The sequence below is a fragment of the Sceloporus undulatus genome, chromosome 3, assembly GCF_019175285.1.
Source record: "Sceloporus undulatus isolate JIND9_A2432 ecotype Alabama chromosome 3, SceUnd_v1.1, whole genome shotgun sequence".
NCBI classification, from domain to species: domain Eukaryota; kingdom Metazoa; phylum Chordata; class Lepidosauria; order Squamata; family Phrynosomatidae; genus Sceloporus; species Sceloporus undulatus.
The window spans coordinates 103,243,665-103,265,033 of NC_056524.1; the positions used below are offsets into that span (position 1 = coordinate 103,243,665).

The following is a 21,369-nucleotide window of genomic DNA, read 5'->3' on the forward strand; positions in this document are numbered from 1 at the left end:
GAACCATACTGAGTCTAAGAAAATATCAAGCAAGCTAGCTCTATCCCTTACCCTAATAAAAAGCCCATTGCTCTGTTATATTTAGAGGTCCAAGAAAGTTAGTTTTAATTTGTAATTGGTTACAGTTGTGAGATTCAAAACAGTTAATCCCTGTTACAGTTATATGTTTTAGAAAGTAACTCCTACTTTCCTGTTTCTCAAAAGCAACTGAATTAGGGCATGTCTACACAGCAGAAATAATGAAGTTTGACACCACTTTAACTGCCATGGTTCCATCCTACAGTATCCTAGAATTTGGACTTTTGTGCACTCAGCATTCTTTGGTAACACTCCTTGGCAAAGAAAGCTGTAAAACTACAAATCCCAGGATGCCATAGGGTGGAGCTACAGCACTTACAGTGGTGTCAGACTTCATTATTTCTACAATGTAGATGCACATCTAGTTACTTTTGGTTACTTTTTAAAAAATGTCAGTTCTACTAGCCATTGGACTGTGATACAAAATATACTCTCTTCTTGCCTACTTTGTCACTCGCTCAGCACCCACAACACAGTGCAAGGCAGTGAGATGATACAAGACACCAATATGTGGGCCATGTAATAATTTCCTCCATCACCAAACAAATCAGACTCCGGGGGGGGGGGGGGACCACCATTCACTGCAAAACAAGTGAGGTTATTTCCCACCAAGTTTTGGTTTAAATGTAATGCCCAAATCTTCATTATTGGAAAGGGGAATGGATTCCTTAAAATGTATTATACTTAAGGAAAGGGACAATGTATAACTAGTTACCTCCAAGCTCTTGAGTGAATGCAAGGAGAAAAGTGAACCAATATGCATGAGATGTCTGAAAAGGTTTGTCCAGCACGATGCACAATATGCTCTAAGCACAAAATAGAATGGGGCTGTGCTTCAATGCAGGCCCACTGTGCAGATTATAATTAATTGTAGATGTGTGCCTGAGCACTGGTAGCAGTGGCCAACTATTCTACTCCTCTTTTTCACACTCCTGCAAACCAAGTATAACATCAAATAGAAGAGATGATGTATAACTTCAACATGCAGTTCACCATAGGACTTATACAGGGTGAATCAAATCCTTATTTTGGATTTAAGTACCATTTTAACTTTCTTGTCTCCAGCAACCCTCTCTCTCTCCCTCTCAGTAAGAATTTATTTAAGCTTGGTAAGCAGCACTGAGCCAGCCTGCAGCAGCAAAGACTTAGTGGCTAATGACTAAGCACATCTGTAAAAGGGGATCATTTTGTGTAGCAGCTATTGTTTTCTCCCAGTGTAAGAGACTTGAGAGCCTGGGGATATGAAGAAATAAAATTGGGAGGACATGACATTATTCTTATTAGCGCTTATCTTTCCTCGCGACCAACTGTCTTTCGCACAAGGAAGGTGCTTCTCCAGCATCCCCACATTTCCCCCCACCCCTGCCTTTTTGTCTTTTGGATACAACCAAGGTTAAGAAGACATGATCAAAGCTGAAACAATGATATTTTGCTACTGTATGAATTCTCCCTCCATCCGCCTAATCCTCTTCTTATGGAGACCTGGTGCTGAAAGCCAATCATTTAGGTGGGCTCTAAATAAAGCCAGGAGCTTGAATTCCTGCCACCAGCTCTTTTATAATGAAAAGGCCCTAATGAATGCTGGTAAGTGGTAGGAATGTGTGACCAGCTGCATCAAGGCAGGTAATGCAGCTTGGATTTAATTGGGAGCAGGTATGGGAAGGCTGTATTATTTTAATTGGTGAGGGGGGTTTTCTAAATGGAAAGGAGAAAGTATAATGGATAAATTGTGCTGTACAATAGCACTTAAGCTGGGATTGTATGCATTCGTTAATCTGTTGAGGAATGAGGCAATTCTAAACAATTTTCTCAGTGAAACCAACTCCAGAAAGCTTGTCCTTTTTTTCTTTCTTTCTTCTTCTTTTTTTCTTTCTTATTTTTCTGCTTCTTTTTTTTTTCTTTTTTTTTGTTCTCCCTTGGGAAAATGCAAGATTGAAACAGAAAATACCTTTACTGAGGCAATCATTTGCCACGTGTGGAAAGCGGATACAGCTGTAAAGTACGAAAAAAGGATCTTTGTAGTACAATAAAGGATGGAAAAAGAGATAAAGTTAGGGATAAGAGAGGGCCTGTCATTGCATCCAAAGGAGGAATAAAATGATGACATTTACAGTGACAGATGAGCCTGTAAAGAGAACTCAGGACAATTTAGAGAGGGGGAATTTGATATTTAAAAGAAAGGGCTCTGATAATTAAAAGTAGCGTTACATTAAACTGTAACGCATGTCATTAGTGACAGAAGGGAACTGGTGCCTTTTGAAAAGTTAATGATTCGCAAAGACCTGCTCATGAAACTCTGTATTTATAGTAAAGTTCATTTGCACAAAGAATACACAGAAGCTGGTTTCTTTTTTTAAAAAAAATCAGAACGGGAAGTAAGGAAAGGCCTACGAAATGTCTTCTGTCATTTCTGATATAGATGAGGTGTGAGTATATTTACAGGGCCATATATATCTATCGATGATATGAAGACACAGCCCACTGGGAGGTTAAGCTGTGTATGATTCATTGATTGGGATGCTTTTGTATAGTCTTTAGTTAATTTAAGTAAGTCATGTGCAGAAACAGACCTTGTCACAAGTGACACAAAATTACTAGAATCAGGAATCCCAAATTATTTGTCTCCTAACTACATAGCATTTTGGAGATTACAGACTGGAAATTTTGTATGCAACATCGATCTTTCGAGTGTTGAGATGAATAGTCCTGTGGTTTTTTTAGAAGATACAGTATGGAATTCAGAACTGGGTTTTATGACTCTTCTGTAATAATAAATTAAGGAACTGGTTGTAACTGAGGTTCTCTAATGGGGCTTTTGCTCCTGTATATTTCATTACAGGTGGGGAAACCAGGAGGATTGGATGTCCATCAGAGTTCATGTAGGCCTGGCAATGGGAGGAGAGAAACAAAACAAAGCATAAAGTGAGTGCTGAGTGAGTTTTTCCCAGGATCCCCAAGTGGGTTTCATGTATTGCTTAATGCTGAAAGTGAGACAGATTCAGCTTTCTCTACAGGTTGTAAAGGCTGAATTATCTTACCATTGCTATTGTTTGTGGCTACAAGTAAATGCACAAAGCTGCAGCCTATTTCAGACATTCTTTATCTGAAGATCTATTTTGTTGTCTTAAAACCTTTTCTGGAAAAAAACTTTAGCTCATTTCAGGGCAGGGCACATTAGACTGTCATACAATGACATTTACTTTAAATAAAGAGGTAGCAACTTGTCCTATAGAACAAACACAAGTATTTCCTGTTTATTTTTAGATTTTAGACACCAATAAACATGTTACTGTACATTTTAGAAAGTCTTTCGGAAGACTTTTGTCAGAATGATTATGATATACAATGAAAACAGACATATCTTGGACTCAGAATCTAAAGAAATGCCTTACATTTAAAATTCATTGCTGGAGGAAATTAAAGTAAAATACATGCTATGAACTGTGAAGTAAAATGTTTAGAAATGGTTGATCATGTTTAGAATTAGGTAACTAAATTGATCCTCAACACCTATTAAAGAGGTTATTGTATTTTTAAAGAGGTGTGTCAAACACATGAAGAAAAACAGTGCAATTTGAACTTTTCTTGCTCTTTTTAATGTACATGCCTGCTCAGAAATAACTCTCAATAAAGTAACTGAGTTTAATGGAAACTATCCCAGTTAAGGTTGTATAAGATGACATAGTCTGTGACAGAGAAAAAAGTTCTTTTCTGCCATATCCACATTGTATATAATGTCTTTATCTCTTTCTGGTAACATTTCCACAGACAGAGAGGCGGGTTACACACCGCCATGAAAGTACGCGCGGAGTGCGTACTAGGGCTAGGGAGGTGCAGTGCTTCCACACCTCCCTAACCCTAATACGCGCTCTGCATGTAAAAAATGACGGCGGCCGTTCCAGACGGCCGCCGCCATGAGGACGTCACGGCCGCGCTGCCTCTATACGGGGCAGTGCGGATGTGACGTCCTCGCTCCGTGCCAGGGTGCCTAGTGTGCCCTTAGCACGAACCAGGAAGGAGCTCCGTTTCAGAGTTCCTTCCCAGTTTGCGGTACCGCTTTGCGTCACTGGGCGCAGCCTTCAGATGGCTGCGCCCAGCGAAGCAAGGGAGAAAGGGGCCAAGCGGCCCCTTTCTCCTCCACCCTGCCGCCGCGACACCCCTTTTCAGGCTGCGGGGAAGCGGCATTTTGCCGCTTCCCCGCAGCCTGAAAAGCAGCAGATCAGGGCCTCAGCGGCTGCTGTTCTGACCACTGAGGCCCCGATACACCAGGAAAAGGGGCGGGTACAGCCCGCCCCAAATAGGCGGTCTGTAACCCGCCAAATTCAGCAAGCATAGTTTTCTCCAGTGTGGCCTCATCTGTTGGATTCCTTTCAGTATTGTAGCCGTTAAAAGATACAGAAGACACAATAAGGATGAAAAAATGTTTGGAAAGTTATTTTTCTGTTACTCACTATATTGTTGAAAAAGTAATTTGCTTCTGCTGCTTATTATGATGATACAGTTAGCTCCCTCTCTTTGTTGCATGGTTTTCCAATTGCTGGGATGGGATTAGTAAGGAGAAAGCTTATAATTGATAAGAGAAAGATATAAAACTTGAAGCTTTCTCTCAAAATACTTCTGAAGGAAAATTTGGAAAAATAAACCCCTTGACACTGTTATTCATGATATCAGTGAAGTAAAGTTGGTCTTACTCATTATACTGATAGCTTAGGCTTCCATATTCCTTTTTAAAGCTTTTTTTAAACAAAGCATTTTGTTGTAGTTGTGTGCATCAAGCTGTTTATGACTTTTGATGACCCTAGGGCTAACCTATCATGGGGTTTTCTGGAGCTGAGTGATTGTGACTTGCCAAGGTCACCCAGTGGTTTCCGTGACTGAGTGGGGAATTGTACCCTGATCCCCAGAGTTATAGTCCAACACTCAAACCACTACACCACACTGGCTCCCCAATGGAGAACAGTACCATGTAAAAGCTAAGACTTCAGGAGACTGCATTCTAGATCGATACTCAATCAAGGAAGCCATGGCCTTCAGTTTGAAAGATCTGAGCAGGGCTGTTGATGATAAGATGATTTGGAAGTCTCTTTCATTTGGTTGCCATATGCCAATGTTGACTTGATAGCAGTTAGCAAAAAGTTTGATCCCATCATCTGAAAAGATGACAGTGGTCACTAGAAACAGAACTTTCTCAGTGATGATGCCACTAGGGATGCCACTAACCTTATTGTCATCCTGATGCCCTTTTAAAAATAAAATAAAACATTTTCTAATATTATATTAAAATAAAGGCTAACATCCATTGCATGGGAAATTACATCTTAAACTGATTTATGTTTGTGTAAAGTCAACTGTGCCATTATGTAACATTTTTATTCCCAGGAGGTTTACACCACTGAGACCATTGTACAAGTGGAACCAGCTGTTTGGCTATTCCACAATGTGGTGCATGATGTTTCCTGTTGCACAATGACAGCTGCAAAGTGGACCTCTTGTATGGTGCCTCATTGTGCATCATCATAATTCACTAGCATGCTTATGCACCATGTCAGCAACAGAACTCTACCATCATAAAGTTACTCATCACAACCTCTGATGCAGGATCTCAGCCATCCTCTTAGTGGTTCTTGAGCTCTTGTTCTGTATTTATTACTTGTGCCTTTGGCGGGAGGGGTGTGTGTCTGTCTGTTTGGGTTTCCATTCTAATGGGTTTTAATATTTTTATGAGCTGCTTTGCCACCTATCTTTTGAAGAGAAATAGTGATTTTTTTCTTGCCATGGAACCAAACTAGACACCTGTAAACATCTTTCTTACTTTTATGCTGTGAGAGCCAGTATAGTTAGTGCCAGGAAGACTGAGGTTATATTCGCCGCTGTACTCTGAAAGTCACTTTCTCTGTTCAGACGCAAAGGGGCAAGTATACTTTGTAGGAAATGTGGAGGTTTGGACACTATGTGGGTAAAGTCTGCTATGGTCTATTCCAGGTATTTATTTATTTATTTATTTACTTACTTACTTACTTACTGTACTTACAAACAATCTTTGGGAGTTTAAAAGAAGTGCCATGACACTCATTTATCACATGACACCTTTGCATGGCTGGTAGGAGTACATTCTATCATTGGATACAAAAGTCTGTACAAGGAGTCTTGGAGGCCTCATGCAACCAACCCATAATGCACATTTTACTCACTCATGTAAATACATTTTGGAACCACAAGCCAACAGAGTATTTCACTGGTGGAAATGGGTGGAATACTTCCATTTTTTTTCTTTTGTTACACTTCCAAAACTTTTCAAGAAGTTCCCGTAGCCTTCCCGTGGAGTCCTTCTCTTTTCACCCTGCTATTCTGCTTGTGGGAATGTCCCATAACAAAAGCTCTGCTTCCCCCAGCCAGCAGCCTCATTCCATTCCATTGTCTCTTACTATCAGAATGTTCTTCCTAATGTTTAGGTGGAATCTCTTTTCTTGTAATTTGAATCCAAGACTGTATCCTGGAACAGCAGAAAACAAGCTTGCTATATCTGCAATATGACACTCCTTCAATTATTTAAAATGTCTATCATGTCTGTCACCTCTTATCCTTCTCTTCCCCAGGCTAAACATACCCATCTCCCTAAGTCCCTTCTCATAGGTTATGGTTTCTAGACCTTTCACTAGTCATTCTCCTCTAGGCATGTTCCATATTGTGCTGCTTGAATTGTGGTGCCCAGAACTGGACCCATTATTCTAGATGAGGTCCAACCAAAGTAGAATGGATTCTATTACTTCCTTCAATCAGGACACTATACTCCCTATTGATGCAATCTAGGATTTTATTGTTTTTTAAGCTGCCACAACACACTGTTGGTTCATGTTTGGCTTGTCGTTGACTAGATCCTTTTCACATGTACTGTTTTCAAGCCAGGTGTCTCCCATCCTATATCTGTTTTCTCCCTGTTGAAATTCATTTTTTTAGTTTTGACCCAGCTCCCTAATCTGTTATGGTCATTTTGAATTCTGATCCTGTCCTCTGGGATATTAGCTTCTAGTCCTAATTTGGTGTGATCTGCAAATGTGATAAGCATGCCTCTATTCCATCATCCATGTCATTGATAAATATGTTGAATAGCACAGGGCCCAGGACAGCAACCTGTGGCACTCTACTAGTCATTTTTTCTCTGGGATGAAGAGTAGCTATTGGTGAGCATCCTTGGGTTTTGTCAGTCAACTACAGATCCACCCAACAGTAGCATAGTCTAGCCCAATTTTTACTAACTGTTTTGCAAGGATATCATAGGGGATCTTGTCAAAAACCTTACTGAAATCAAGATAAACTACTTCCACTATTCCAGATGAGCATCTCTGGCAAATCAAGGGTGAGGTTGGAGCATCCTCAACAGGTCTCCAGGGTCTCAGGCTTTGAGCCATGTGCTGTGCCTGGCTCCTCTTCAACATGCCCTGAGCCGCCAGATCTCAGAGCATTTGAACAATTCACCTTCTAAAACAGAATTGAGGCCATATTCCAAGGCAAAAGTCTTGAAGAATATGATTCCTGTTTTTTATGTTTTCATGCAGTACATTCATGTTTTAGATGAATAACCCACGCCCATTTTCCTAGAATGGGGTGGGTGGGAGGATATAAAATAGGCCCCTGACCAGTCTTAACCTCTGATACATTAATTAATGCATCTGCAAAATTCATTATGGGAAAAAATAAAACTGAAAGATTTCTCCTATCATCCTCACTGCATGGCAAGTTGTTGCAAAATGATCCTGTGCAAATTGTGAATAGCTGTACCTATTGCATTTCACCAGTGTAGAAGACTGAGAATTTCCTTAGGTCCTAATTTTTTTAATGCTAAAAAATTACTCAAACCTTAAGCAAGAAGTAAAGAATTAAGAATTTAAAAAATAGGAGAAAATGAAACTGATTGATTCATTCAGTCCCATTAGCACTGTCTTTAAACCCCACTTACCTCACTTCAGTCTGTCATTAACACCCCAGAATGAATGCACACTCCAGTGCGATCCCTCCAGTGGTGGAATACTCTCCCTGGAAAGGCTGGCCCGGAGCTTATGTTATGGTCCTTTTTATTTTCCTGAGCTTTCCTAGATTCAAGTGTAATCCCATTTTATGTTGGTTTCATAATTTTGTCCCCCACCCCCATTATACATTTACATTTTAACTGTACCTGGCTGCTCTTTGTGAACTGCCCAAGGACTGTGATTGAGGGGTGGTTTAAAGTACTTATAAGAAGGAAAGAAAGAGCAGATGCATTCTCAAAGTGGAAACTGAAACCTCTGTGATTAGAAGATGAAAGTATTAACACATACATTGGATGGCTTCTGTGGCTGTGAACTAGTAAATACTTTCATCCGATTTGCTTTGTAGCATTTTCTTCCCCTCCTGCATTTATCCCTCTTTGCACTTGTGTGAAATGCTGCTTGTGCTATGTTATACTTTGTCCTAAGCCCCTGAAACCCCCCTCTAATGTCGGGAACCTTTTGGCATCACCTCTTTAGTTTTTGTGGGCACAGAAGACCTCTGAGTTTGAGCCTCTGTCATTCATGAAATGTAGTTTCAGCTGGGAAAATGTGGGGACAGAATTTTCCCAGTGAAAAACAACCGAGGGCTCACAGCCAACAGCATTTGTTTATTGCTTTAGGGTTTTGTTTTTTGTTTTTTAAAATATACTTTCTCACTTCTTTTGACTTTTGTTTTTATCTAATGGGAGGAAAGTCCTAAAGAGAATATTTTCTTCTGCGATGGAGGCTTAAAAACAAAAGTTGTTCAGCCAACACATGCAACAATGCAAGAAGGTAGAGTTATCTGTGCCACACACCACTAATGACACCTATAAGTTTGAGCATAAACCTGAAAAAAATATGTCACATGGTTTCCAATCTGCTAGTCTGAAAAATATTTGATGCTTTGAAATATTCTGGAGGATACCCAACTGTCTGTCAAGAAGGCAAGCGGTAGTTGTAGATAGACTGCATTCCTCAGACTTTCTAATGGAGGGGGGAAGTTATGGGGGGTGAAGTGTCTGCCACCGGACCTAATTAGTTAGGAAGCAAATTTGGAAGATATGAATTCAACAGGATGCCAATGTCCTTTTCTACCTACTACCAAAGAAATTTGTGACTCCTTGAAAGGGAATATTTCATTCACAATTTAATGCCCATTGTAAAAGCATATGGACTTTAATTTGTTTCCTCTTTGTTTTTGTTTTTTAAAATGCTAGTGCTGAAGCACACCAGCCTACGTATGATTTGAAACAGTTGACACAGCAGATTGAAAAACCAAGATTTGTTGCCTGAATACTAATAGCTAGTAAATTTATGTTGAGATACACACACTCACACATACACACACCTATCCCTGAAGAGCTGAGAAGGATCCTTGGATAGCTGTGCTGCTGTTTTTCTGGGTTAAAAAAAATGTAATTATGCTGTTTCCTTCAAAAACGTATCAGAATGTGCCTTGCCTTTAGTGGGCTGAGCTTTTATTAAACAACAACAACAACTAGCGCACTGCAGTTTATTAACAGTTAACACATCATCTTTCCAAATGGGGCTTGTTGCAAGTGGCAATGTGCCCTGCACGAAGCTAATGAGCAAGCCCCGGCCTAATATTGACAATTAATCAAGCATAAAAGCTTCTAGGATCAGGACCCATTGCCAAGCAAAGGAAGCTTATAGAGACTTCAATGAACCAAGATAGGTGAACAAATTTGTCTAATTATACATCCGTCTCATGAAGAAATTTCCCACCAAAACACTTAATTATCTATAGCATAAGCTGCTATGCACTGGTCCTGCTAGCAGAACAAGACTTTTTTTTCCTTGAGGGTTGCTTTTTTTTTGGTAACCAGCTACCGTGAGTAATAAATTGAAGGAAGTGCTATTACGTTTCCTAGCAGTCTTCCTCTTTTAATTGGGCTTGTATAACGAAGCCAAAGTTTTAGCTGTGGCTCAACTCAACGAATAATGGTTACAGAATTTAGAAAGTGCTCTTCAAGATATGATGTGAAATTATGTAATTATCATTAGAGTTCTCATAGTGTTTTATCTTGGTAAACTCAGGACAAAGGTTATGAATATAAAACAGCATTGCTAGAGTAGATGTTTAAAAGCCAGTTCAACAGGGATGCTTTTATGGGTATTTCAAGATCCTGTTGCTACATACTGTTGAAGAGAAAAGGCTTCCCTCCCCTTCTCGATCTGGAAGAAATAAAAGAGTGGCCCTTTCTAGTGAAAATCATAGTGGCTTATTGTCATTCTCTGGAATTGTCAGTACAAATTCTGTTATGACAAGAAAGGGAGCAAAGAATACTTTTCAACATAGCTGCTGTTGTGCAAAGACAAGACAGTTTGGCCTTGAATCTCTCACAAGTAAATTGGATGACTTTCCTAAGAAACATTCTTGTTGACTGTTCCCACCAACACCCAGATGTATCTGTTGACAACATGAAATTTATAGTAGATTTGTTGGAACTTTTGTGTGATATAACACAACAAAGCCTACTTTACATTCTCAGTTGTGCTGTTTACATGTCACACTTTTCAAAGTAGTGTTTTAAAAATCCTGAACATACAAAGCAGCCTATGCCTAGATATATCTGTATGTTATAAAGGTTTCAGTTATAAGGGATAACTTTAAATAAATAATAATAAATAAAACTTTTATTTATATCCCGCTCTTCTACCATAAGGCAATCAGAGCGGCTTACAGTATAAAAACATACAATACACAATACAATATATCATAACCCTCCCTTAAAAAAGGATTAAACATATTACTACTAAAATCACTCTATTAAATAAAGTATTAAAACCAATAACAACAGGAAAGAGTAGCATAATATAAAATATGCAGCATATACGGGGGGTTCTTTCATGCTGGGTGGAAACTATTCTGGAAAGGCCTGCTTTTAATCCAGTTCCAGATCATCATGAACAATAATAACTCAGTTAAAGTTGAAAATTTGTATTTAAACCAATCTAGTGCAATCTAATATATGTCTGTTCAGATTTTTCTGCCTTTTCTCTCAACAGGAGACAAAGTAAGTGGGTATTCAATGGTACATTATACAATCTAGTGCATAATGTACTTTGAATGAAGACTCTTTAACTTCATTGGGACTTACTTACATTTAAGTGTCATACAATTGCAGCTTTAGTCTTATTAATTTCATTGTTAAAAGTAGAGCTAAGGAGGATGTGGCACTGTGCACATCACTGGTTTTTGTATGACTTTGGTTTTCATTCTAGTGGAACCACATTCTACCATGCGGTGGTTGCAGTTCAAATCAAGAGTGAGTGTGTCTCCTACAAGGCCTGGGATGAAAGCATCCAGTGGTGCAATCAGCCATCAAATAAGGCAGTTCAGACTGGGAATATGTTGGGAACAAATAGTTAAGTCCGTTTCCCCCATGCCATGGTTCTGATCTGATTTATTCCCTGTCGTTACTATTTACTAACACGACAGTCATTCCAGGATTGATGATGAATTACCATCACATCAAGGTTGACCTAAATCACTTTTTACTCCAGATATGTGAAATTCTCATGAAAGTCATAAGCAATTGGATTGCTGCACTAAGATGGAGATCAGTTCTGAGAGCACAGGCAAGCCAAAGTCTGAGATGGCCAAGATGAAGGAAGACCACTTGGTGAATGAATAACATATAACTTATTGATTGCATGGTCAAAATATGGAGGAAATGTGGAGTACAGACGATAAATGGAAGACGAGGAGGAAGAGCAGCTGCATCAACAACAACAACAGCTTGCACAACAGTACAATATCCCTTAGTTCATCAGGGGATCAAATCCCCTCAACTGTTGAGCAGTAAAAATGCCATATAGGACATTTGTATGTTTGTTTCTGATTCCCTTCCAATAATTTGCTCTCTGTGGAGATTATCAGACTGGGGGAAAAGCTGGGAGTAAAAGACATACTCCTGGCAAAGTCACGCAATTGTGCTGGCAAAGTCACGCAAATGTGCTGAAGATTTTCATTGTGCTTATCCAGGATTTAACTCATGAAGATCCATGAATGCCCCACGAACAAACCATTCACAGTGATGTCCCAAGAATGGTTTGCTGCTGGAGCATTCCTGGATCTGGATGGATTAAGTCCTGGATAAGCGTGTCGACATCTGAAAATCTTCAGCACGATCACTCAACTTTACCAGGAGTATGCCTTTTTCTTCCATGATTTCCACCTGTCTGACAATCTCCTCTGCCTCCCTCTCATCCTACACAAACAAAGGCTGCATTTGCAGTGAAGAAATAATGCAGTTTGATACTGTTTTAATTGCTATGACTTAATGCTATCGAATCCTGAGATTTACAATTTGCTGTGGAATCAGGTCACTCTGATAGAGAAGGCTAAATATCTCATATTTATGAGTTCTGTAGTTTTGTGAGATATTTAGCCTTCTCTATCAATGCAACCTGGTGCCACAACAAATTACAAATCCTAGGATACCATAGCATTGAGCCATGCAGTTAACGTGGTATCATACTGTATTATTTCTGCAGTGCTGATGCTGCCAAATAGGGCTGTGTTAATGAAAAGGTGGTTTAAAGCATTCATGGAGGATTGGTCATTGGCAATGGCTTTTTGTCATGATAGTGTATGGAACTCCAGTTTCACAGGCTACAATTAAACCGTAACTCCTGGAATTGGTGAAAAGGAGCTGTTATCTCACACCCTACTGATGCACTTTGTGGTGGTAAGAATATTTATTTGGCTATTTTTTAACAAATCTGGAAAAGTTCAGTGCTGGCCCAGACCTCTGGCTTATACAGTTAGACACGTCTGAGAGACACTGGACTTTGATATCCGCTTGTGTTTGGTTCCAGAACCATCCATGGATACCAAAATCCATGGATGCTCAAGTCTTATTATATACAATGATGTAGTGACATGGTATGGACAAAGGGTTTTGTTCTTGCATGGGCTGAAGATGTACATGAACCAGGAAACAACAGTGAGTACCCCCTCAGTTTTAAAGTAAAAAGGCTCAGTTATAGGCAGCATGTATGTATCTATTAAATTGTCAGTTTTTCAGCTGCCTAATCAAGAGTTGTGAAAAATTCAGTGCAAAAAATGTTAACTAGAGGCTCTGATGAATTGTGTTATTGATGATAAAAAAAGAAATAGCTCATTAGTAACACATCAGATTTCAAACAATTACCTGTCCTAGATATGAGATTTTTTAAAATATTATTTTAGTTCTGTAATTCTGTGCAGCCAGTAAAAACATTTTAAAATGAAATACCTAGAAAGAGTATAGAGACTACATAAATAATATTAAGAGTCTGAAGCAGAAATGTAGTGATATAAAATGAATAAATTAGACATGTAAGAGCTGTGCTACAAAACTCTATTTCATTTATCAGAAACGAAGTCCAAAACAGGGCAGTGTTATTGTAGCAGAGAGATTCAGTCAATAAAAGTCCTTGTCTGTTGGATGGCTTGCAGGGCTAATATTTCCAGAGAGCTGAGGGGAGGAGAAATAATAGGTTTACTATTTGCTGTGTCGTTGTGTCCTCTCTCCTTTTTAATTTAAATCTCTTTTTTGTTTTGTTTTCAACTACCTCACTACTTTTGTGCCAGTTTTTTCTGTACCAGGAGTTTCATATTTTCAGAACTTGGTCAAAAAAATAACTGATACCCCTCACTTTGAGAACCGTGTTTTGCAGGTGTCCAGGGGGGGTTCATTGCTTTTACAATGACATAGTCCATCATAACTATGCCAATGAGTCTTTTTATTCTGCTTACAATAAATTGGACTTGAACTGCTGTTTCTGTTTTTACTGTTGTTTATTTTTAGAAATTATTATTATTATTACTGCAGCTTTAGTTGCTCTTTTTCTAATAGAAATGTAGAGACGATTAACAATGTTAATAAATAATCTAGACAAATTGCATATTTATGATGGTAATACAAGCAATCATATTAAATGTATTATAAATATTAATGCTGATACATATAAAGTTCCTTGACTGCGGTCCAAAATAAACATAACAGGTAGGCTTGTTACTGAGAACCTCTGTCTGAAAAAACGCTCATAAGATTCTAAAGTTTTATACTTTATCAGGGCTGAGAAAGCTTTTGAAAGAGTAGTGTGGGTTTACTTCTTTCTGTGTCAGCGGACTTTGGGAATAATACTGTTTTGTGACGTGAACAGAAATAACAGAAAAGACTTCTCCCCTATTAAAAGATTTTGAATGTCAAAGGACAATAATGCAAGGTATTTTTTTTTCATTTATTCTTTATTTACTGAATTTATACCCCACCTTTCTCCCAAGATGGGATCCAAGGCATCTTAAATTGATTAAAATAAGATTAAGTTAAAATTTTATTTTGTTGTTGTTGTGTGCCTTCAAGTTGTATCCAGCTTATGGAGACCTTAAAATGAACCTGTCATGGGGTTTTCTGGACAAGGTTTGTGCACATTGTGGTGCCTTTGTCCTCCTCACAGGCTGAGAGCGTGTGACCTGCCCAAAGTCGCCCAGTGGGTTTCCTTAGCCAAGCATATCTTTAGGCCCTGGTCTCCAGAGTCATAGACCAATGGTCAAACCAGTACAGTTAAAATGTTTAAAACATAATTATTAACAGCAAGTTTATTTTAAAAAAAACAGCTTACAATTTTATAAAAACTACAACTACCTAATTTAAACCTCAAAGGCCTACCTGGTCTTCACCTGCAGGCAAAAAGAGAGCAGAAAAGGGCGAAGCAAATGTCACTTGGAGTTTTGCAGCCTAGGTTCACAAGGAGGCTCTCTCTCATGTTCTCACCAAATGTGCTTGTGAAGGTGGTAGGACTGATAGAAAGCCCCCCCAAAAAATCTTATAGCTCAATCTGGTTTATACCAGCTCATCAATGTACTGGTAATGCTGTACCCCAAAACTCCAGATAACCTTTTCTAACAGTTTCATGTAATCATCAAACAGAACCAAATGCTGAGACACACCACAGACAAACAATCATCATGGCCAGGGTGCCAACTGGAGCCATTGTAAAACAGCGCCCCCGAATCCTATCCCAGAGAAGAAAGCCAGAAAGGTCACCACAGTCAATGATATTAATATCTTTCCTTCTCAAAAGAGAGGCAAGTTGCCTTTATTTTCTTGCCTTTTTCTTATTGTATATCATCCACTCTTTAAATTGGGGGTAGGCAACTGCATTCTATATGGGGCTGCCTTTGGGAACTGTCCGGGGCTCCTTTTATGTTATGGTTCACATGGACTACTGAAAAATCAATCAAACAAACAAACCACAGTGGCTGAAAATCCATTACTGTTTCTCAGAATGTGTGTTTTTTAATGCTAAAGGGTATAGAGAAGTCTTTAAAACGATTTAAAAAGTAAATTGTTGTGCCATGGGGATTTCAGCAATCCCCCTCTATTTTGGTTAGAAAAGATCAGGGACTTCAATTCTGCAAGCCATGGCTGCGCTTCATCACTGTTGTAAAGTCTCCTGAAATTTGAACCCTGACAAGGAACGTTTTCATTACTCTAGGATCAAGCTAAAATTGGGAATAATACTTTTCAAAGTGTAGAAGAATCAGTATATTTCAAGTCTGTGTTACTTTGTCATAGCCACTGGGAAATGGAATCATAAGTCCACCCTGTTTCCACATCAGTATGCAGCTCTTTATAAAAGTAGAATAATTAACATTTTTATTTGTACCCAAGAGTCCTCTAATATATGCCTTTTAGTATGCAACATTTCCTAATAGGTACATCTTTGCATGTAACTTTTCTATGCATTTTGGAACTGAGAATAGCATCACAACTTCAGAAAACTGTGTAGTGTGCAGGATAATCCATATATTCATCTGGGAAATGCAGATCATCAAGTCAAATCATTTAAAAATGCAGACCACACCAAATTCTTCTTCATTCCTAATTTACCACATGTCAGATTTCCTAAATATTATGAATATTCAATGTTGTTAGTACACTGTTTATTTCATGTATTTGTTTATTTAACAATTTTTTTATTATTTATATTATATTATATTATTTATATGCCACCTTTCTTCCAGGATGGGACTCAAGTCATCTTCCATGACTGCAAATTAAAAACATTTATTAAAATTTTAAAACCAATTTAAAGTCAACATTTTTAAAACATTATAAAACTGATTTAAAATTATACAAAAGTTTAAAAAGATAAAACTATATTATCTATAGTAAGAACCTTCCCTGCTTAACCATTAACAGTAAGCATATCATCTGTCTGTTTGCCTCCACAAATAACCACAGGCATTGGGTGACCTATGTAACCCTGGACACGCTGTAAGTGGAAGCTCAAAATATAAAACAAAAATGAAAAAAGGATGGGGTAAATAACCCTTAATATTCTCGCCAACCACAGCAATGACAGGAACTTGCAAGAGATTTTTCAAACAATGTGCTTTGCTCTATAGAAAAGGAGAGATGCTGTAAAGCCTTTTTAACTAAAAGTGGTCTCACTTACATAAAGAGACCACTAAACAGAAATGTTAAAGATTGTATTAAGAATTACAAGTGTTTATCAGACTGAGGCTTCAAAGTGACTGATTTAACAACTGGTTTCAGAAGCATGTTCCAGAGCACACTGAATAGAAAGATCTTCCAATCTATTTTATCTACAGCTTTGTGGGATAGAGCCACCACTGCAGGTGTGCACCATCCTCCAGACTTGGTAGACATGTATGGGAAGCAAGCCTGGGCCAAGATATGTTTCTGCTTATACTGAATGTTCCCATTTCACTTATAGAAGACAAAATAATGGAATAATGCCCTCCACCACAACTGAGGCAGCAGGCTAATTTAAGGGGGCAACACCGGGGTGAATCTGCACTGCAGAAATAATGCAGCTTGATATCACTTTAATTGCTACAGGACCATCCTATGAAATTTTGGAATTTGTAGTTTCTTCTAGCATCTCTGACAGAGAAGGCTAAATATCTCACAAAACTACACATCCCAAAATTGCATGGCACTAAGCCACGACAGTTAAAATGGTATCAAACTGCATTATGTTATTTCTGCCGAGCAGATTCAGCCCCAATTATGTGACATAATAGTGCTGTTCTCCAACAGAGGGGAACAAATAGGGAATCCAGTAGGAACAGCTCAAACCCACTGCATCAAAACCTCTCAACTAGAGACAATCATTTCAGCCTACCTAATGGTAGGATTGTCACTGATAAAACTGCATTTTTAAAAATTTTCCTTTCCATATTTAAAAGACATTACTTTTGAATTCTGTAGACAGGGGAATAATTATTCTCCTTCTTTGTAGATCCTCTTAAATACATGCCTCATAATCTGCTAAGTAATATCTTTTAGCCAAAATTTATTATTTTAAACAAGATTCTTTTCAGCATCTAAATCTTCCTTTGTCTTGGCTGAACATGGCCTTGTTCACTCAGCCTGTCCTTTGTAGGATTTACCCTTATCATCTTCTTAGTTCTTTGAATCCTTTCCAGCTTGTCAACATCCCTCTTGAACTGTGGTGTTCAGGGTAAATATACAAACCTCCTAGCAGCAAAACTGGGCAAATATGAAGTTTCAAAGGTGTGATAAATGTTTGAATAGAATAACGTGGCTGATAAAGGGCATAAATCAAAGTCCTTCGTGGAGAGCTGTGTCATATTAAATAACCACACTCACTAAAAGATGTTGCAACATCAGGATTGAATATAGTATAAAAATAATAATCATTTATATCTCTTGGGAGCTTAGCACCATTTTGAAATAACTGTATGGCTTGCACATAATGATAAAGAAATAAGACTGGCATCATATGGTTTGATCCATAAGTAGTCACTGGCTATATTTGGGGCATAAGCACAAGAAACACCTGTCCACCGCTGTAATTCTCTACTCATTCATGTGGGGAGAAATCCAGTTGAACAATTTTGAAAAGATTATATACAAGGGGGTGCCGAAAAGTTCTCAGCCCAACCAAGAAGGAAATGATCTAGAGCCATGAAACTTACATGGTATTGCACATATTAACTCCAAAGTTGAATGCACTTGGCACATCTTTCTCAAGTTTATTTAATCCTTCAAAAAAATTTTTTTGATGCTTGGTCACTGAAATGATGCTCTGCTACTGCAATCACTTCTGAATCCTTTAAAAAAAATCCCTTCCTTTCAATCCCTTTTTAAGGTTTGGAAACAGGAAATAGTCAAATGGAGCAAAATCTGGTGAGTAGGGTGAACGGTCTCTGCACCCAATCCCCAAATTCTTCAAAACATTCACTGTCTTGCCAGGCCTGTGAGCAGCTGCATTGTCCTGTGAAAAGAGAAGACCTTCCTGTAGTTTCCCTTGCCCTTTTCCCTTCAACACCGCATTTAATCAGCACAACAAGTTAGAGTAGTATTCTGCATTAACTGTTTGACCTTTCTGAAGTTAGCTAGTCATCCAAATGCCTTCCTTATCCCCCAAAATTGTGGCCATGATCATTCCTGATAACCTTTGAGTAGATAGGATTGCTCATATATAGGATAGGGGTCCAAGAGGAAACACAAGAAGGAAAATAATTTTAAAAGAAGATGTACTATTTTTTTAACTTTCAGAACTATTTTCTTGTTCCAAGAGAGATAGTATAACTGATAGTAACAAAAGTTTCTACTTTTCAGAACTAATTTTTTGTTCCAAGAGAGATAGTATAACTGATAGGCTAACAAACAGCCATTTCCAGGTATGCTTTCAAGCTGAAGGAAAAGAATATACTCTCAGTATTACTTTCTTCATTGTGATCAGGAGATTTAGCTAACACTGGAAATTAATGAAGCTTTAACTGCAGTGTATTTCATATAACCGACTAAATGCATGACCAGTCCTGGAAAAATCTCAGGTATGAAAACTTGGTTTGCTGGCCCACTTTTCAAATAATTAATAATTTTTTTATTGTCTTTTAAAGTGGTTCAAATCAATACAAGGAGAGAGAGAGACCCTGCCAACTATTTACAAACTAAAAAGACAAGATTTACAAGGGAAGGAATAGGGATGAAAATGGAAGAAGAAGGAGGTCAGTTCTTCAATTCAAAAAGTGGTGTCCTATAAGAGAACATTTCTATCCAGTTTCACCCAAACTGACCTTCACTTGTTGTTGCTCTCGCTTAAAGAGAAGTTGGTGGCTCTTTCTTAAACCAATGTCCTAAATTAATCTGGAATGTTTCAGGAATTTCTTTCATCTTTCTTCTTTAGCAGTTGAAGGTACCAATGTTCTTACTAGTAGGAATGGGAAAATGAATTTCCTTCAGTTTCTCCTTCTGTGCCAAATAAATGATGCTAGATTGGTTTCCTCAGTCATTCCTCTGATTTTATTCCTAGATGGTAGAGATGCTCTGGCTGATGGCAGAAGCCTTATGCTCTCCTTAGAGGGCACGTCTGTCTTCTTTCAATTTGTATTGAGAAAGTTATTTTGAAGAGAGCCTTCTTAAAACTTATAGCCAGTTGGGATATGAAAGTTATTTTCACAGCTTTTGGGAGCACATGAAAGCAATTATCAAATACAAAGCTATGTGCAAAATTGCTTAACAAAAATACCAGCAAAACCACCAAACTCCTGCAAGGGTTTTATAAGAAACATAGATATGATGAATGTTGCAGCTATCTGGGTAATGCAACTTGGTCTTCTAGAACCAAATCCAGTGCTATAGCTGCTCTAGCACGCTGACTCTTAATCTTGTTAAGCAATGTGTCTGCAATTCTTTGTTCTATATTGCCAAACCAAATAAATGCAATTACTGTATAAAAACTTCAGTGATAACTTTCTTCATATAATAAGGAAGAGTTTTTCTTTCCAACTCACGTATTTAAAAAATGGCTAAGTCAAGTTAGTTCACACTCTTCCTTCTTTCCCTTTTTCTTTTAAAGTCATCTTTTGGGTTGAGATAAGAAATGTAAAAATCTAGCCCCTGAGGAATGGATGGAGAAAGTTAGCAACTGGAAATGGAAGATAGAAACCAACTTTAACTAGAGCTTCCCTGGTCTTTGAGCGTATATATAGAAAGAGATATGCTTCTCTATATGTCTATATATAGCCTCTGAAGATATCAGAATAGTCATGTCACATCTACTTAGCCTCTCTTTATAGGAAAAATATTAAGGAAACACTAAATGGTAGGGTACACAAAATATAGAACTCCTAGCCTAATGCAGATTAATTTTTAACAAGAATTCCTATGCAGTAGGCAGATAGTTCCCACATTCCATTGTGATTGACAAGGCTGACATATGGAATAGTTCACAAATTCCCAGGTGACTGACAGATGGAGAATAGAAAGGCGGATAAAGTTGCCTAGAGAGCTGAGGACGATTTCATATTCAGCGGTTTTGATCAAAAGGATTCCAGATCTCACACTAAATTTAGCACCGCTGGCAATTAGTGCTTGATTTATTCAGTCCTTTCATTTGCTGGTTGACAAATGGAAAACAAGCACAAAATTAAAAATAAGTTTATTTCCAGCATTTTGGATATTTAAAAAGTGTGTGTCTTTGTTTGTACATAAATTAACATGAGATGAATTTATAGTGAAATTAAATCTGAAATGGAGATGCAAGCAATAAATAAGAGCTTTTTATGTATCTTTTGGGCAGAACAGGTGTTTGAATTAAGGAATACTAATATGTTTAGCAGCATGGCTCCACCTTTAGCATTAGGGAGTTAATGCTTCCCTAAATTTAGAATAATCTTTCCACAATTTAGGATTCTTTCATGTGCTTCCAGCATAGGTGACCATCTGTAAGAAAACACTAATGCCTTTACTCCAATAATGATAAAAATCAGTCAGGCCCTACTATCATGTTTTTCTAAACTGTAGCAAGGTAGACACTAGTTATGCATGCACATCAAAAACTGGATTTATTCCCCAAGACATTCTGATAGAGATCAGCTACCAACCCGATACAGATTTAGATGGGCTTAAGCCCATCGGAGTCAATGTTCTTAAGCAGTCTGAGGTCAGATTTTAGCACAGTGTGTACACAGAGATTAATATTCGGAAGCTTAAAACAAGCACCTATTCTGCAATAACTGTATTTTACGTGATGATGAACAGTGAGTGTCGCCACAGAAATATATAATGTGAGATAACATTATTATTAGAAAGTGTGTGTGTGGGTCTTCAAGTCACCTCTTGGCTTTCTATGGTGACTTTGTATCATGAGTTTCCCAGGGTTTTCTTAGGCAACACATACTCAGTGCTGGTTTTGCCTGTGATCTTCCCCTTAACGTCACCTGAAGGAGAGATACATGTGTAAGCAAATCTAAGAAATGCTAATT

General features: G+C 38.2%; 1 long non-coding RNA gene across 1 annotated transcript in view; it reads left to right on the plus strand.

Annotated features, from left to right (window-relative positions):
- The window catches only part of LOC121926505, a 38,211-nt gene that overhangs the window by 14,483 nt on the left and 2,359 nt on the right, over positions 1-21,369 (plus strand). Inside the window, exon 2 of the long non-coding RNA XR_006103034.1 lies at positions 2,918-3,000. This is a non-coding gene — a long non-coding RNA (uncharacterized LOC121926505). The remainder of the gene's footprint in view (positions 1-2,917; positions 3,001-21,369) is intronic.